The 17,747-nt window shown below is 42.9% G+C and overlaps 1 long non-coding RNA gene across 1 annotated transcript in view; it reads left to right on the plus strand.

The window, feature by feature from the left end:
- LOC308505547 overlaps positions 1 to 16,350 on the plus strand; it is a 110,629-nt gene extending 94,279 nt beyond the window's left edge. Inside the window, exons 2-3 of the long non-coding RNA XR_013994579.1 lie at positions 8,282 to 8,362; positions 15,915 to 16,350. This is a non-coding gene — a long non-coding RNA (uncharacterized lncRNA). The remainder of the gene's footprint in view (positions 1 to 8,281; positions 8,363 to 15,914) is intronic.
- Positions 16,351 to 17,747: the final 1,397 nt, after the last annotated feature.

Genomic DNA, 17,747 nt, shown 5'->3' on the forward strand with positions numbered 1-17,747 from the left:
TGAAAGTTGTAAAACCAAGCAGCCCCCACCTGCCACATCTCCAGAATGAGAAAGTGCCCCTGAGGGGACTGTGTTCCTGCCACTGCTGCTGTCACCCCACCAGCCACTGCCTTTCCCATTGCCCAGCCAACCTGCCTTCCCCCACTTCCTCATGTGTCTGCACCGTGTTCCCACTTTTCTCCTGATCGACATCTGCTCACCCTTCAGAAGCTTTCCCAGCTCGGGCTTCTCCTTCCCCCCACTGACCCATGCTCGTGGTGGCATCTGAGACCATGGAGCTCCTCCATTGAAGCTTCGAGGGTAAGGAGATGCCCCTGTATTCCCAGAAGAGAGTCACATGGCTCTAGCCTCAGAGCCATTTTCTGAAAATCAATTTCCCATTCCTGAGTAACCAACTTGCCCAAAACCACTCAACTGAAAATCAATGCAACAAATGACCAATTCACTAAAGGGGTCATTAACCAAAAGATGATTTGCCAAGATACTGACGAATTTCTGCAACTGTCTATTTGTCCCTGCAATTTCCTCTACTTCTGCCACAGCCCAGTCTCTAGGGCCCTCCGATGTCCCTCCCAGAATTGGGTCTAGGGCAGTTTGCAGGTCCCACATTGCTGCAAGGACAGGGGCGGGGGCATGGGGGGCACAGAATAACCTGTGCGACAATTCAAATGTTTGCTGAATGAATCAACTGAGTAAGCCCGAATTCTTGAGAAACCTCGTGTGGTGAAGATGCATGTTCTGTGTCCCTGGAGCTAGTTCTGTGGTCCTCCCTCCCCTCCTTGCACAGGAATTACCTTGGTACCTCACAGAGTGCAGCCACACCGCTCCCAGGGCTGGGCAGCCATTTGCAGTGGCACGGTGCTCACCGGATGATAGAAAGGCTCCTCTAGGAGTCAGAAGGCTGTGTGGGGGACCCCGTGACTATTTTCTTTTCCTTGAAACGTTGTCTAAAAAGACATTACACGAACATTGGGTTATGTACCTAGAATGTAATTCTTCTGCTCCAACTACCTCTGCCATTATCCTTAAGAAATAAGGAACCTTTCTGACTTTCCAGGAAATTCGGGGAGTTTGATTTTGTTCTATGAAGAAGCATGAGTTGACAAACTAAGAGAAACCAACACTAGTACAAACCAGGCATAAATTAGTACCTGTAGGTGGGGAGTTTGGCACTGGGTAAATACTCGGTAAACAGTAGCTACCTCCTCCTTCTTGCCCCGTCTCACTGGCACCACAGCCGCCTAGCAGGGCTTCTGGGTCCAGAGAGCTAGAGACCCAGGAAGAATCAGACGGCTCAACCATCTGAAGGAAATAGACCCAAGTGTCATAAAGAGGCCACACCCACCATCAGCCCCTTTCTCTTGGATTTCAGGCTCTTTGATAATCAGTTGATAAAATATGTATTATGAGATTCAAAGCCAGTTCACTGGCTAATAAAGGTCACTGATCAGCCATGAGTTAATTATGTAAGGAACCCCTGGCTTGCTTCTCCTTCTGAGACGTCCTTGAATGACAGATGAATTAGGGTGGCCGGGCTATTTGTCTGCGGACAGTTCCCTTGTGGGATGGCATCCTTGTGGACTTCAGTTTCTATAAAATAACCCAGGAAGTTCCATGCAAGCCAAGCATTACTGGGATAAGTTCTAATTCTGTTTATGGCTTATTGCCTTTTGCAAAATCAAAACAAAACATAGTCTTCATGCTGGAAGGAATGCTGGAGACCACCCAGACCAAAGCTCTCTTTTACAGCTGGAGAAGCTGGGCTGCAGAACTCCATGGACTAGCTCTAGTTTGCAGCTAATCAGAGGCAGGGGACAACTAAGAATGGACACCTGCTTGTCACTTGCTGCTGAATCCATTGCACATGCGACCTTGATGCCCCATAAGTCCACTTGGAAGCTGATGGCTCGGTATTTAGGAAAACAGTAAACACACTGTTGCAAATGGTACACACATTCCGAAGTCTGTGGGCAAAAGCTCATTTCATCTGAAATGTGGCCGCGGACTGTAAGGGTTCTGCAGTGGAGGACAAAACTCCCGACTGGCAAGGATCCTGGGAGCGCATTCTTCTGAAAACTGGCTTTTCCGGAGAGTCAGAGGTTTTTATTTTATTCTGACATGTGTTTTCCCATCCCCTCTGCTCAGCGGAAATGTCTTGAGTCCCTGCGTTGGGCACCTCACCCGCTCGAGGCTGCCCTGAACAGGGCGAGTTCCCCACCTTCAGAGCCGGCATGATCAGCGTGGGGCAGAAAATAAAGCAAACCTAATGTGTGAGATGTCAGAGGATGAAAACGGGAGGGGGCAGAGGGACTGGCCGTGGACACAATCCCATGTTAAAGGAGACGCAGCCACCTGTCACTGTGGAAACACCTCATACCTGAGCAGAGAGGATGAGGGCAGGGATTGCACCGTGTCCCTATGTGTGGCGGGCATGCTGAGGCACAGCAAGGGGACCAGAGGCCACAGTGAGCTGAGTGAGCACAGGAACATTTGGGTGTGAAATCAGGGAAGGAAGGGGCCCCACCATGCATTACGCAGGGTTCCGTAGACCACGTATGAAAAAATGGCCCTTTAATTTTATAAAGTGAGGAGCCATTTCATGAGTTTGAACAGAAGTATAACATGATCTGAAGTTACACTGTTTTGTTTTGAGAGTAGACTTTGTCAGTGAAAAAAAGAAAAACCCCACAAAACAAAAAAACAGTGACAGTAGAGAGACTCTTGCCAAAGCCCCTGGTTATCACTAGTGCTCTCAGTCTTTCCAAATGGTAAATTAATTTTCAGCACATCTCCTTGGGGCAGGTCAGCATTATTAGCTCCGTTGAACAAATTAGAACATTAGGAAAAATTAAGGGACTTGCCGGAAACCGTCCATGCCACAAGGATTATTTAAGGGCCGACTTTCATCGTTGGGGCGCCTTGAAGCCATTTTGTGTCTCCTCTTCCTTATTTTGTCCATCTCATAGTCATTTTTCCTAGGTAGGCTCTCCACTGGGGAAGACTGAAGCGCAGTCTTCTGTGAAGTGTTAGCCGCCCTTTGTCAGCGTTCTCTACTCGGTGTTTAAGTGTGGGAACCTTCCAAGCTGCTCCCGCTGTCTGACCTAACACCCGCTCAGCGTCACCGTGTGGGGTGTCAGAGTTGCTATTTGGACAAAGGCGTGTCTTCCCTCCTGCTCCATTCTTTCTGCTGTGCTTCCTGCCTCGGTGGGTGGCACCATCACCCCCCCCCGCCCCCACAACTGTGAAAGCCAGACATTTAGGGTTCACCCTTGATGACACTGACCTCTCTGCCCCGAATCTCCTCCATCTTCACGTTCCTTTACTTCCATTTCTTTCATGTGTCCCTTCTCACCAACTTCTTTCCATCTGAACTGCTACCATGCTGCGCAGAGAAACCATCACTACCACCTGGGGCTCTGAAGTCGCTTCCTCTGAGCCTGTCCAATCCAATCTCCATGCTAAAGGCAGAGTGATGAAACCTGATGAAACCTGACTGCATCCTCCCTGCTTCCAAACAGGGCTTCTGTGTGCTCTCACGAACAGACCACATCCCTTACGAGGCCTTAGGTATCCTGTTAGTCTGACTGCTTCCACCTCCATCTCCAGCTCCTTCAAGGAAGAGGACCCCACAGTCCAGATGGCTAGGCCAACCACCATTTCAGGCTGCTGAGACCCGGATAGGGGACCCAGCTAACCCCAGGTCAGACTCCTGCCCCATGGAAACTGTGAGGTAATAAGTCTGCGCTCCTTTAAGCTACTGAATTTGGGGTAGAAGGAGGAAAACAGGCTTGGAGGCCAGCAAGCGATGCAGGAAGGGTGGCGGTGGCTCTCGGTGCAAGTGGGCAAATGATTGGAATCCCAGGGGTTCTCCTGTCCACTTCCAGAGACAACTGGTCTCAGCTGTGTAGATTCGGTTTCTTTTTCTCTTTCCTTATTGCTGCTTGGAATTTAGTTTTCTGGGATAACGTTCTTCATTTGCTTGTCTTAAATCTGCTGTGCAACTAAGATAACTTGGCTTTTCCTAGTCATGATTCTACCAGTTACCACCCAAACCAAGGCCTCACTGTGAAATGGGAAGCTGTTAGTCATGGTGCTAGGGTTACAGGCACGGACATGCACCGCCAGGCACACTGGAACACATGGTCACCCAGCTGTTGTCCCCACCCCTAGTTTCCCTGTCATTTCAGTTTATGTCTTTTTTAAAATGTCCCTTTATGATTACCTCAGTGCTATTTAAGGCAGAACCAAAAAAAAAATTTGTAATAGATGCATGTATTCACTATACTTGTTTTTACTCAGCTAAGAGGTTTTTGTTTTTTTTCAAGGAATAATTAGATATAAAGTTTTATCAAATGAATTTTCTTCATCTGTTGAGATGATCATATGATTTTCCAAATTAAAATAATTATTTGGTTAATTATTTTGTTTGGTTTTAAAAATGTTTAAATAGATTGTACTTCTAGGAAAAATACAACTTGATTTTGGTTTTTCATGTGTAAACATACACATATGTATGTTGCTGGATATTTTGTTAATATTTTAGTTACAATTTTTTCAGCTCCTTTCCTTAGCAAGATATGATCTTTTTTTTGCATATTTTTAAAATTAAGCCTATGCTGCCTTCATGAAGTGATTTGAGATCATTCACTTTATATGTATGTATATATACTGGACTATTTGCAGTAAATGTGGCATTATTTGCTACTTGCAAGTTAGGTATAATTCATTTGTAAAATATTAGACTTTGGAGAGTCATTGTGGGACAATATCTAGTGATTCAGCTTTGTAATGGTGACAGGACTATTCTAGTTTTCTATTTCTACTTGAGTCAATTTTGGAAGTTACATTTCCCTAGGAATACAGACATTTCATTGAAGTTTTCAAATTTATTGGCATAGAGTCATTTATATTCTTATCTTCTAATCTCTTTAGATTTTGTTATTGGGCTTATTATCATTCCTAGTATTACTTAATCTGTGCTTTATGAATTTTCTGAATCAGTCATACAAGAAGTTTTTCAACTTTGCTTCTTTTTTAGCTTTTGGATCATAATCCTCTCTATTCTAGATTTTTAAATTTTGTTAATATTTGTTCTTTGCTTTTCTTTCTTTGTGTTTTTTTTCTATTATTTTTACCCTACCTAAATTAGAGGCTCAGCTCATCAGTCTTAAGCCTTTCTTCTCCTGTAATGTCAGCATTTGAGACTGTCCCTCCTTGGTAAGTGCTGCTGGCTGTCCAGCCTTGGGCAGCACCATGGCTTGCTTCCTGTCTGTGCCGTGTGCAGCTATGACCCCAAGCTCAAGGTCTCTAGTGCAGCCTACTGGAGAGTTACAGCTTCCTGCTTTCACCGACTTTTTGGTTTCTCAATATTTTTTTACTTACTTTCCAGCTCAATGATAATGTTAAAGATGTGTTTTTAATATTTTTCCCCATATTTTTGGCAGATTTCAGTGACAGCCGAGTTGGTGTGGTTGCGAGCCTCTCAGTGATGAGAAGTGTCTTGCCCATGCCTTTAATGTTTAAGAATGTTGAACCCACTTTGCTTTCTGCTCTCACGTGAAAGGGCTGAGAACGTTGGCCAAGAAGCCCTGAAGACTTCCTTAACTTTGCTGTGTGGACCCCAGTCCTCACCCGTGAGCCCAGCTGGATATAACTTAACATGATAACAACACCAAAGTAGGCACGGTTTGCATTCTTTTCATCAGAACAGTCTATGTCCCACGTGAGGGCAAAAAGATGGGGGCAGGACAGAAACAAAGGGCCTCATTAATGCCGGTGAGTGTATTTCTTCATTCCAGATGTTTATGAAGCTCGGTGCTCATCCCGCCAGGATGCTGTGCTCCATTTATAGCAAAACAGCAATGACAACAGTGATTTCGTTGAGTACCATATCTCGTGGGGCTACTTTTCACAACAAAGGGAGGAGATACATTTTGCTTTTTGCAGCAATGCTGAGAGAGCTTGTGAAACACTTTACAGTTTTTGATGTGCTTTCTTAAGACTTACCTCATCTTTAGAGCAATCAGTGGCGATAAAGAGTTGATATTGTCAATATCTGTAAACGAGGAAACCAAGGCTTGGAGACATGAAACAACTTGTCCAAGTTCATGCAGCTACTATGGCAAAAATGAGTCTCAAAGATCCCAAATCTTGTTCCCTTTTCTACATAACAAGTCACCTGAGACCTTTTCCCATTGGGGTCTGACATTTGTAGTTGCTGTTTGTCTGCGGTCACAGCCGTAGACATCCAGACTCTCTATTAAGTTTGTTTCTGATGATGGGCTATCTGGTTACAGCGTCAGCCTTCCCATCAGACTGAGCACCGTTCTCTCTGTGGGAAGGCGCGAGGCACCTGGAACGCAGCCAGGCTCTCGGTGCCTTGCAGACCAGGGTTACAGTCTGGTCCTCAGCCTAGGAGCACTGAGCAGCAGAAAGCCTTTCAATCAGGTCGCGTGTTTATGTCTGTTCAGGGTCATTGAGAATTCTGTAGATAGGCGTGGAGGAGGGGGAAGACCTCGTTAGGAGGCAAAGTCCAGATGAAAAGCTCTAACTAGGGAATGGAAAGGACAAGGAGGAAAAGAAAAAGCCGTGTAACTCTTTTCTGGGGCTGTAAAGAACAAAACGTTCTCTTTCAGTTCTCCAACACGATGCTGTCTTGGAAATACCCTTCTCTGAAGAGCAACAGAGGGGAACCAATCTCCTGTTGTTAAGCCTACCTGCTTTTAATGGTCCTGAGATGTAACTTAGAAATCATTCCAATAAGCTAACATTTTACCTTCATATAGGTATACATGCACACATGTGTGTGCACATATAGGTATACACGCACATATGTGTGTGCACATATAGGTATGCATGCACGTGTGTGCACATATAGGTATACATGCACATATGTGTGCACATATATAGGTATGCATGCACATATGTATGTACACATATATAGGTATGCATGCACATGTGTGTGCACATATAGGTATACATGCACATATGTGTGTGCACATATATAGGTATGCATGCACGTGTGTGTGCACATATAGGTATACATGCACTTGTGTGTGAACATATATAGGTATGCACATATATAGGTATACATGCACATATGTGTGTGCACGTGTATAGGTATACATGCACATGTGTGTGCACGTATATAGGTATACATGCACACACATATGTGCATATACACATATATACATGCAAGCTCTGTAATAGCCTCATTAGCACAGATTTTAGCTTTTAAATTTGATGATTTGTCTGGGCCTATGGTATGTGTAAAATACTGATTATAATACTGTGATCTTTCTACTTCATCCTGTTTCATTTCTAAACTTGCTAACAGTTTCTTCATCTGAGTCCAGTGCAAAGCCAGTCAAGTGCGTACAAAGCAGAAAGGCTGGCGAAGGCCAGGCTCCCCGTGTGGGCTTTCAGCACATTTGGAAGCTCAGGAAGCTGTGATGCTGTTTACCCCGGAATCCGGAGGCTGCGCTGGATTGGAAACCGGGGCTGACTGCTCCCTTCCGGGATATGGCACCAGCTGGCTACTTGCCAAGGACTTTCCCTAAACGACAAGGAGAAGTGAAGCCAAGACAGAAGAGGACGTCTTTTCGGAGCGTCAATATGCATGCAAGACGCTGACAAATATACTAAGTGGCATTGAGCGGTGAAGTGTGGCAAACAACATAGTTTCCCTTTTTCTTTCTATGAGTGACAGCACCTGAAAATTGTAAAACAACAACAACAACAAAAGGTTTAAATAATCTGCAAACCGATCTGGATCACGTACACCCTAAAAACGTAAAAATTGAGTTCTGACAGTAATGAGAGTGTCTGCCAATGAGTACCCCAGACAAAGTCAGGGAATGCCAGCGTGTGAGTGTGTGTACGCACGCGTGGGTTCTGCTGTCTGACTCCCCTTTGCATTTATGATGAGCATGATGTCTTTCCTCATGAGCAATGCAATAATCTGAGACGTTGACAACTCCACCTCCCCTGGCCACCTGCTCTCTCTGTAACTCCCAGGTCTGCGCTCTTCCCTTTCTTTTGTGGCTCTTCCTTTCCATTTTGCCCTTTGGGTTTTCCAGATGGCATGTCTAGCACTTCTTTCAGTATTTTAAGCGGACCCTTGCTTACAATGTGGCTTCTCAGTGCACTGTATTTTATAACAGAGTTAAAAATAGTTTAAAAGCTGAGTGGAAGTCATGGTGCTGGGCCAAAGCCAAGTTTAACTCTCTGGACTCAGGGGAGCTCAGTGGTTGCTTTACTTCTCATGTCTGTGTGTGTGCAGGACCCGGGCCGCTGTGGAAGGACGAGTCCTACAATGGAGCTCTCGTGGCCTGAACATGAAGATAGCCACTGCGTGTGCATGGTAAGCTGTGTCCACTCTTGAGCCCGGACTTTGAAAGTCAGTCTCAGCCCAGACAGCCTGTCCAGGACTTAGTTTTCAACTACTTCAGAGTGTTTTCTTTCATTCTCCTCTCTTCTATGGAAATTGGTCTTCTGCTATCATCAAATCAGGTGATTCTTAACAAATATTTTAATGTAGAAATTGCAGTTTTATTCACACAAAGTTACTGAGTTTTGCTGCCCTTCCCTGCCTCTTTCCTCCCCAAGAATTAGTCTCTATTTGAAAGAGCAAAACATTATCTGGTCCCAAAGCCCTGTTTTGTTTGTTTGGTTTTCGTCTTTACTCATTTGCTATAGTACCAATAAGTTATAGTACAGGCCAAGGTAACCCTAACACCTAATAATTCACACAATTATGCTCACTCTAAAAGCCCCTGTCAGCAGAATGACCATTAGGTATTTTTCTTTTGCTATAGTTGCATTAATTTGGGTGGCTAACCATGCGTATTCTTAAATATACTTTATTCTTCTGAAACAGTACTTTTCTAAGTTCCCTAGGTTTTCTTCTTGTGTAAATCCGTACAGCTAAAGTCAAATTTATTTATTTGAATTTACATTTTATGTCTGTACAGTCAATGAACTCACTTGCCTGCCTCACGATGGCTTCCATTATTGTCTTTTAAACAACAGCACCTGTAGGACCAATGCTCAAAAAATTATTTATGATTTCATTGACTTGCTTGCTCCCCTCCTTTAAAAGTGTTTTAGAAAGTAAGATGACTACTTTGCATATTCGTTCAGTGTTCTTTTTTTCCTTAAGTGCCTTCCGCATACATAGCAGCAATAAAAATATGGGTCTACAACCTGTCATGTGCAATTCGGAAGTCCAAAACGCCCTGCAAAACGGTTTTGTGTGTATGTTTAGTTGCCCATTTGGAGGCGAGCCTGGGCCGCTCCCAAGTCGTTAGACAGTCACACCTGCTCCAGGCAGTGGGAACCTCCCTCATTTCTGTCCAGCCTTCTCAGTGTGGCTGTCACACGTCTGCTGCATGACTGTTGACTACCAGACTCTCCAGGTGGCCATGCCATGCACAGGACGTGTACCCTGTATCTTTTCTAAGATCAAAAAAAAAAAAATCTGAATATGATACACATCTGACTCAAAGGGTTTAAAGTAAGGGTTTACAGGCCTGTATTTGGAAATAAAATTAAATGTGAGCTTTTTTAGACCATGATAGTGTTTGATCTGCTAGTTTCAGTATAAATGATGAATTGTAAAAATTTAGTTAAGATCAAAATCTTTTTGTGAGTGATGATAAAATGCTGACTTTCTATTTTCACGATTTCAGAAAGGGTTAAATAATTTGGGGACTTGAGAAATGTTAAAATAATGAGGTATTTACTAGATAATACCTCTTACCCCTAGGAATGAGCACTTTGTCTTTAACTGGCAATTGTACCGCCTTTTAAATTAGACAGTGTTGGGCACCAAAGTGACCCTAATTCCATTTGAGTCCCCAGCTGCAGTCATCGTTCCAGAAACAACTGAATGTTCAGAGTGTGAAGAGAAAAAGCAAATTACCCAGACAGCTAATGCTTAACTTGGTTATTTTTTCGGGATGACAGAGGTAGGACTAGCCCTGTGCAAAATTATGAAGGGGAAACATTTTACTTTGATCCCCTCCCAGAGTGTCTCTCAGCAAACCCTCCCAACATGACCTTGCTTCCAGAGTAATTTAATGTTTCTTAGCTGGTGGCTAATTCCTCCTAAGACTTGTCTTATGATGATGTTAGTTTCCCGTGAGACTCCATCCAGGGACCTTTCTTTGTATGATACAAGGGAGACTTAAAAACGAAGTCCTCGAGGAGTCAGTTCTTGATGGTGGAGTGACCAGAACTAGGCTGCATCACGTAGGAACTCATGTCTGATGACCTGTCCCCTAATTCTGTCATTAGGCCACACCCTCCATGTGCCCGTCAGGCTGCTGCTCTGTATTCTGGAAAGAGACCTGACTTACTTGTCCTGTTCTTTCTTTTCTACATGCCTTTAAAATATATATATGTACATGTATGTACATATTATGTATGTATGTGCATATATATGGAGTCTATTTAGCTTTAATTTAATGCAATGCTTACAAAAGGTTGAGTGAGTGACAAGAAGTGGTTTACAGCAGTGGTAAATTGCCCTGAAATCTGGAGAAGAGGAGGACGGACAGGAGCTCCTTCCCAAGGTTAGAACGTTATGCTGGAAATCATCTTTTAGGCTGTCTTTGTGCTACACCTAAGTTACATAATTAGAGGAAGAGGAGGTGTATGATAGTAGCCCAGGTGAATATTTGATTTCTGTCAGTTTTAATGCTCATTTTCATTTGTCTTTCACATGCTAACAGTTCACCATCTGTATAGACGTAGCTGTTGTTCAACCTAATGCCAGGGTTCACTGACAAACGGTAGAACCATTGAAATTCATGAGATGCCAATGGGCTTTGCACAATGAGAGGGCAAGATGTACACAAGCGTGACGTGGAGCTTTGTGCTCACAGGTTTAGAAGTGAAATCCTTAAACCAGTTTGAGAATGGTTAAGGAGCTCCTTTCTATTTGTATAATTATTTATAAGTAGAATATCCAATAACTGGGAAATAAAAAAGAACACGTAATACCACTTCGCTTCAGTGATGATCTGTAGACATCTAAGCAAGAGCCTGATACTTCCAAATTGTTTTTATCTGCATAATAGATTCACGTCACATGCCTCTTTACCTTGCAGACAATCCTGTAACATCCATTATTTAGTAAGAGGCAGAGACAGAAAATAACTAAGCAATGTAAGCGACATAGTCATTTGCGTGGGTGAGTGCGAAGCCCACAGAGAACGTCAGGAGGGGTCACGTGAAAAGCATGCAGAGAAATGTGGGCAGCTTCTAGGAGCAAAGACTGAGCCCTGCCTGAGGAGTGGTGAGGAAACGGGGACCTCGGCCTCAGGAAGGCGCGGAAGTGACGTGGGCAGAGACTTCAGTGCGTGGGAATGCGTGGGCGCCGGGCCAGGGATCCGAGAAGCCCCACATACCTCCTCACTTCCTTCCTGTGAGACTCGCCCAATGAATAGAACATGCTCAAGGGGACACCTGGGGGGGAGAAGGAGGCCTTAGCCGCACTTTGTATTACAAACAACGCTTAGGAACGTGGTGTTGGTATGCATTTCAGTGGGATTATATTTTATTATACAAATGGGCAGACAATCCTGTGATCATTTCTTATAAACATGTGTATTATGCGTATTTATTATGCTTCAAAAATTGTAGCCATCTTAGCTCAGAACAGTTGCACTTGGAAATCTGATATTATCTTTCTGTGTTCTTTGATTTTTATTGCTTATCACTAGACCAGAAATATTATGCCAAAGTGAATGAGACTGAAATTTAGTGATCTGCTCAGATGACGAAAAAGGAAACACATCCTTCCATATTTTAGGGGGGGAAATGAAGGTGTGAAAATAAACTAAACCTAAGCTCAGCACTTCCAAAATATATCCCTTTGACTTTTTAAAATCAAAATTATACATTCACGTCACTTTTAAAAAATCAGGCAGTTTTACAAGGTTTTGAGGTCAACACTCCACAGCCATTGGTTCTGGCTCCTGAAGCAGCCTCTCTCCGTTCTTAGCTGTCGATTCTAATGGTTACTGTTCATCTGCATTTGCTTCTATATTTCTGAGTTACATTCTTACACCGATGTTCTTTGTCTTTCTAGTTGAGATAGTATCTGGAGACTTTCTGTTTCTGAAGATGAGGATTTAGACTTCTTATCCCTCCTCCAGATACAGTCTCATTCCCCACCCAGCCTCCAAAATCAGTTATATTTTGAGAGAAAATACCCAATATTTGCATTATGATTACCATGTAAATATATTCACAACTGAGGCTTATAGATACGGCTGCAGCCCCGTCTTGTACAATATTTTTGTTTGTTTTCCCTGGAGTTAATAATTGTCTTCTTTGCTTATTTTCATAGTTGTCCCATTTCTAATTCAGGTGCAAACTCGACCAGAAGCACAGCTCTCCATCAGGTCGCCTCTGCACCATGTCCATCCATTGGAACATCCCGCTGGAACCGCAGGTCTTCCTGGCCAGCCTAGGCCTGTTTCCCTCTAGGCTTGTTGCACTGTGGCTGTCTGGGGAGCTGCGTTCCCGTCATGATGGATGGATAATCCCTTCGCCTGTTCCCTAGGTTGAATCCCAGGCCCTTTCCCACTCTGGGTTTACCACTTAAGTTTGGGTGGGGCCAATCCATTAGTATCTGCAGAGAAAGAATCCCTACGAGGTTAATTATTGACACACACATGTCAGGGTTGCATTTGGCTGCTTGCAACAGAGAGTTTTGGTTTTGCTTTTCCCGTGGCAGGAAGCGTGAAGGTAGGAGATTCAGGGTGACGTGGTGTCCGCTGCGTCAGCAGGTGTCAGGTCCGTTCCGTGTGTTGAAGGTGTCATCACATGTGTCCACGGAGAGGGCACCAAACCTCTCCTTACCTCTCTTTGTCCTTTTATTCAGAAGTAACTGCAATAAAATCCCATGCATACCTCCCTGGCTGATTCAGGTAACAGACACTCCTAGATGTTGTAGCTGTTCTGGGAGTTTTACTGTCATCAGCAAAACTGTGATTCTGTTCATGAGGAAGGTGGGGGCAGTGGTGTGTGATTGATGGATCGCCTGCACCTTGCATGTCTGTAACTTTCTCTGTTCTTCCTTTCATTCTTCACTATCAATCTAACTGGACAGAATTCTTGGTTGGAAACCAAGTCCTCACAACGTGGGAGGTGTTTTCTCTTGTGACTCCCATGCAGCGCTGCCATGTGAAAGCTCACTGGGCTTCTGGCTCCTTAGGCTTTTATGTGACCTGCCCACCACCTTTCCAACGTGTTTTCAAATTCAGGATTCCATGTCTTGATGGGCCCTCAGGAAGGGTTTTTAATCTGTGACCTTGTGTCTTTCAGTTTGGGGAACATTTTAAATTTAATTCTTTGATAATTTCCTGATTCTTTTCTCTTTTTCTGGATCTCCTATTAGTCAGATGTTGGACCTCTTGCTGGATTTTCTAATAGCCTTATCCATTTTTCTCCTATTTTCCGTCTTCTTTTTGTTCTACTTGCTAGGAAATTTCACAAGACTTTCTTCCAATCCGTCTATAGGACTTTTTTATACATTCTGTCAAATTTTAATATGCAAGAAATCTTTTTTGGCTCTTTGAAACCCCTCTTCTTTTTTTGTGTAAATTCTCATTCTTACTTTAGATATGCTTTATCTTCTCTTGTTGCCCTGAAAATATCATTTTTGGGAACTTTTCTTCTGTAACTTTTGTTTCCTATGAGTTTCTGAGCTTTTCATTTCTTTTGTTTGCTTCTGTGCCTGTTTTTCATATTGGAGACTGTTCTCAGACGTCCGGAAATGCTTTTTCTCAAAGCTGATTTGAAGCTCTGTGTAAATGTCGAGGCTTGTCAACTTGTGAGCGCATGGGCTTCACTGTTGGGGGGTCTGGCTGAGCTATTTCATTAGGGAAACTCCAGATACAGTACCAGTATTTTTTCTCTTTAGATTCTCATTCTTCTAAGGAAAATATTTCACAAAATTCTACCTGGGGAGTTCACGTTCATCTGCCATGGTTCTAAGAAGGATGTTTGGGGATTCCCTTTCGGTATGTGGTCTCTTCCATGCCTCCCACACTATCTCAGCTCTGTATTAGCCCCCTGGGTCCTCATCCTCTTCTAAAAACAAACCTCTGGTTCTGTCTTGCTGTGAGAGAACCCCTCATTTCCATCTTACCTGAAAGGAGAGGCAATGGATCTGCAAGAAACGTGATTGCTTCTTGAACAGACTTTCAAACAATGCTTCTGATCTCACCCTACCCCACCTCCATCCCAGCTTCTGAGGGCACGTGACCCCCAATTCCTCAGCATTTCTGGGGTTCTGTGGCCCAAACCACCTGTAGGCTTTCTGCAGATGGGCACAACCATCAGGATAGTGACAGTTGCCTTTTATACGTCACTTGCCTGCTTCCAAATTTTCATTGCGGTCATCCTTCCCTCTGTTTCATGCATTATTCCTTGGGTTTATGCCATCATGTAACCTGTTTGCTGTCACTTCTGTGGGCTTTGAGAGGACCCCGTAATTTGCCATGTTTAGTGGGAGTTTAATGTTATTTACCAACATTGAAATACCCACGTCTCATTCCCTCCTTTACCCTCACCTTTGGCACTTCCTCCCTGACTCAACACGTAAAGGAGCAAATATTCGTTGTTCTCTGGAGGAAGAAGTAAGAACTATTTCTTCCAGCTCCAGCCGAAATCTTACGTATGAGATTAGAGAACAACACGCCGACGGTGGGCCCGCCAAATCAGGAAAGTTGCCTGATGGCTATATAAAGAAATGGACTGAAAGTTTTAAATATGGCTGACTTGACAATATCAGGAATTAGGGTAGTCTGACCAACAGCATTTTGTCCTCAAGAAATGAGTTCTCTTCCAGGCTGTGTATCTAAGTCCTTGGACTGTGACTCACCCTCAACCCTGGGATCCACTGTTCTCTGCCTCCTCGATCACACTCTGTGCCAACTCTTGTCCTAGATTTTCCTGGCTTCGGATATCAGCCCTTACTGTGTGCCCAAGAGGCATTTTTCACCTAAACATGATCTGGAAAGTCTTCAGATACTTTTGAGATAGTTTAGCAGATCATACTTGAGCAATGAAGGCCATCTGAACACTCAGACAAAGACCTCGCCAGTCTTAAAGTTTGAGTAACGTAAACAATAAATCAGTATTAACAGGCGGACCAAATATTCATTCAAGTCTACAAGTTCTGGAGGGCTATGGTCACCGTGCTGTAGGTTACAGCTCCAGGACTTATTTACTTCTTCAGCAAGTCTGTACCTTTTCACCACCTTCACCCATTTCACCAAATTTTGCAATAAACTTTTTTGGAAGCTATTATTTAGGAAGATGAAAGACAAAAAAGAAGGAAGGGAGGGAGGGAGAGAAGGATAAAGGGAAAAAACATATCATAAAGGGGTGTGTTTAAAGAAAAAAATTAATAAATCCCCTTTTCTCAATGAGGTGATGATGAATGTGTGTCTTATACGTTCTGTTACCCACATTTCCATTTAACAAAGGTGTCCTCATGATGTCACAGGGTATATGAAATTCATATATCACAAATCTACTGAGGAAATAGTTACTTCTACGTAAATATCAACATTTTGTATAACTTTTTATTTGAAATAAATTGATGTACAAAAAAGTTTCAGAAGTTGTTCAGAGTCTCCATGTGCCCTTCAGAGCAGTTTCCGCTTATCTGTGTTGGCAGCTTCTGTAATCACGACCCCATTGTGGATGCCAGGACGTTCATACTGGTGCCACACGATTAACTGAAGTGCAGGTCTGGTTCCCCACTTGTCCGTTTTTCCTAACGCCTTTGCCCGCCTAATATCTAGCACATGTTGTATGTAGTGTTAACATTGGGTCTCTCAGGCCCTCTCCAGCCTGTGACACTTCTCATTATTTCCTTGTCTTCTGTGATTTAGATGAAAATGAAGCCTGTGCCTAACGATGATGGTTTACTCGTTGCTGAAGGTGTGTTTGATACCACACAGGGAGCAGAAACGTTCTTTGGATCAAACAGTGTTCTTATGACGAATCTTCTTTCACAAATCCAAGCTTCCAGCGAGTGAACGAAAGTGCAACAATCATCCCCTTGGTGGGGGTTCCTCTGCGGACCGCTGCCAGGGGCCCCGAGAAACCAATTAAATCATACAACCAGCTAAGTTTTCTGTGTCAGAAACTGAAAGATCTGACATTATTGTGGACGCTGTAGATAATTTGGTTAAGAAGTTTATTGCTATCAAATATATAGTGATGGAAGGAGAACTGACTCTGGGTGGTGAACACACAATGTGATTTATAGATGATGTACTACAGAATTGTACACCTGAAATCTATGTAACTTTACTAAGAATTGTCACCCCAATAAACTTTAATTTTAAAAAAAGTTTATTGCTGAAGATAAAATTGTTTATTTTTACAATGAAATTAAGAAGACAAATATTGATGGAACCCAGAATCATGGGAAAAATTATTTGTATTAGATTAAGAAACCTACGGAACAGAAACGCATTTGGAATTGGTTGTGGTATGCACACATGTAACCCATATCTCTGTCCAAACACGCTGTGATAATTCACAATAGGAATAGAGAAAAGTCTCAAATACACCCACACACATACACACACACACACACAAACTACAAAATTTTGTGACAATGATGTTGTTGAAAACAAATCTTCCATATGAAAATATACAAAAAAATATATATATTTAATTCTTTAAGGAATTACTTTGTAAATAAGAATAGGTCACTTTATGGAATAAATACTTTGATAGAGCTCTGATTTTTAATTGGATGAATGTATATTCGGCAAAATGTTTTTAAAAATATCCTGAATACTGAAAGTTTATTTGGCCAATCTTGTCTTAAAGAAGAAATATTTATCAAAGCAATAAAATCTCTATGAAGTTGGTTTTAGACCAAATTACCAATTAGTGCACTTGTGTATATTTTCTAATTCCTCATTGTTTCTGTTTTCTTGATGGTCAGATGGCTGATAATATCCCACAACCTGAAGGACTTTCATGAGGAGGAAGTGAGTTGATGAGTCCATGGTAAGCATCCACCATAATGAGCCACACTGAAGATTCTTCTAGAAATGGTTGCTATTATTACTTTTCCGGGTCTTACCTAAACATCTGGTGCCAGTTCTGTACAAGCACCTGCCTGGGAAAGGACAGCTTTACCAAATTGACTTTATATCCACCTCCCAACTTTTACAAATCAGGACATACTTTATCCTCTTCAGCATGACCTTGATTCCATCTTCTGGCCTTTTCATGGTAACAGTGGCTCGGTGGAATTCTCATTTATAATATTAGACTGCCAGTAGGGGTCCTCTCTCTTTGTGGGACTGGGGTTGAAATCAAACAATGATCCTTGCAAGTGTGGGAATGGATCATGAAAAACAAGAGGGCAGAGGAACTGCCTTGAGTATGTAGTGTTCTTTATTATCATTATTAAAACATATAAACACAAGCATTGAATGAGCAACAATCTAGAAAAATATCTGGAAAACAATCTGGAAAATAAAGTGGGATTAGAAGTTATGAAAGTAGAGAGATGGTTTCGGAATTGTCTTCCTAAGTTGCTTAGATGCAAAGGGATGGGACACTTTTGCCTAGGACATCTGACCCCAAGTCATCATGATTGTGATCTGCCCTGAAGAGAAGTGGCTCACAGGACAACGCTCTCTCCCTGAGAATACCTGTCCCCAAGTACGCAGCCACGCGGACAAGCATATTGCTCTACT

Source organism: Rhinolophus hipposideros (assembly GCF_964194185.1).
Source record: "Rhinolophus hipposideros genome assembly, chromosome: 12".
NCBI classification, from domain to species: domain Eukaryota; kingdom Metazoa; phylum Chordata; class Mammalia; order Chiroptera; family Rhinolophidae; genus Rhinolophus; species Rhinolophus hipposideros.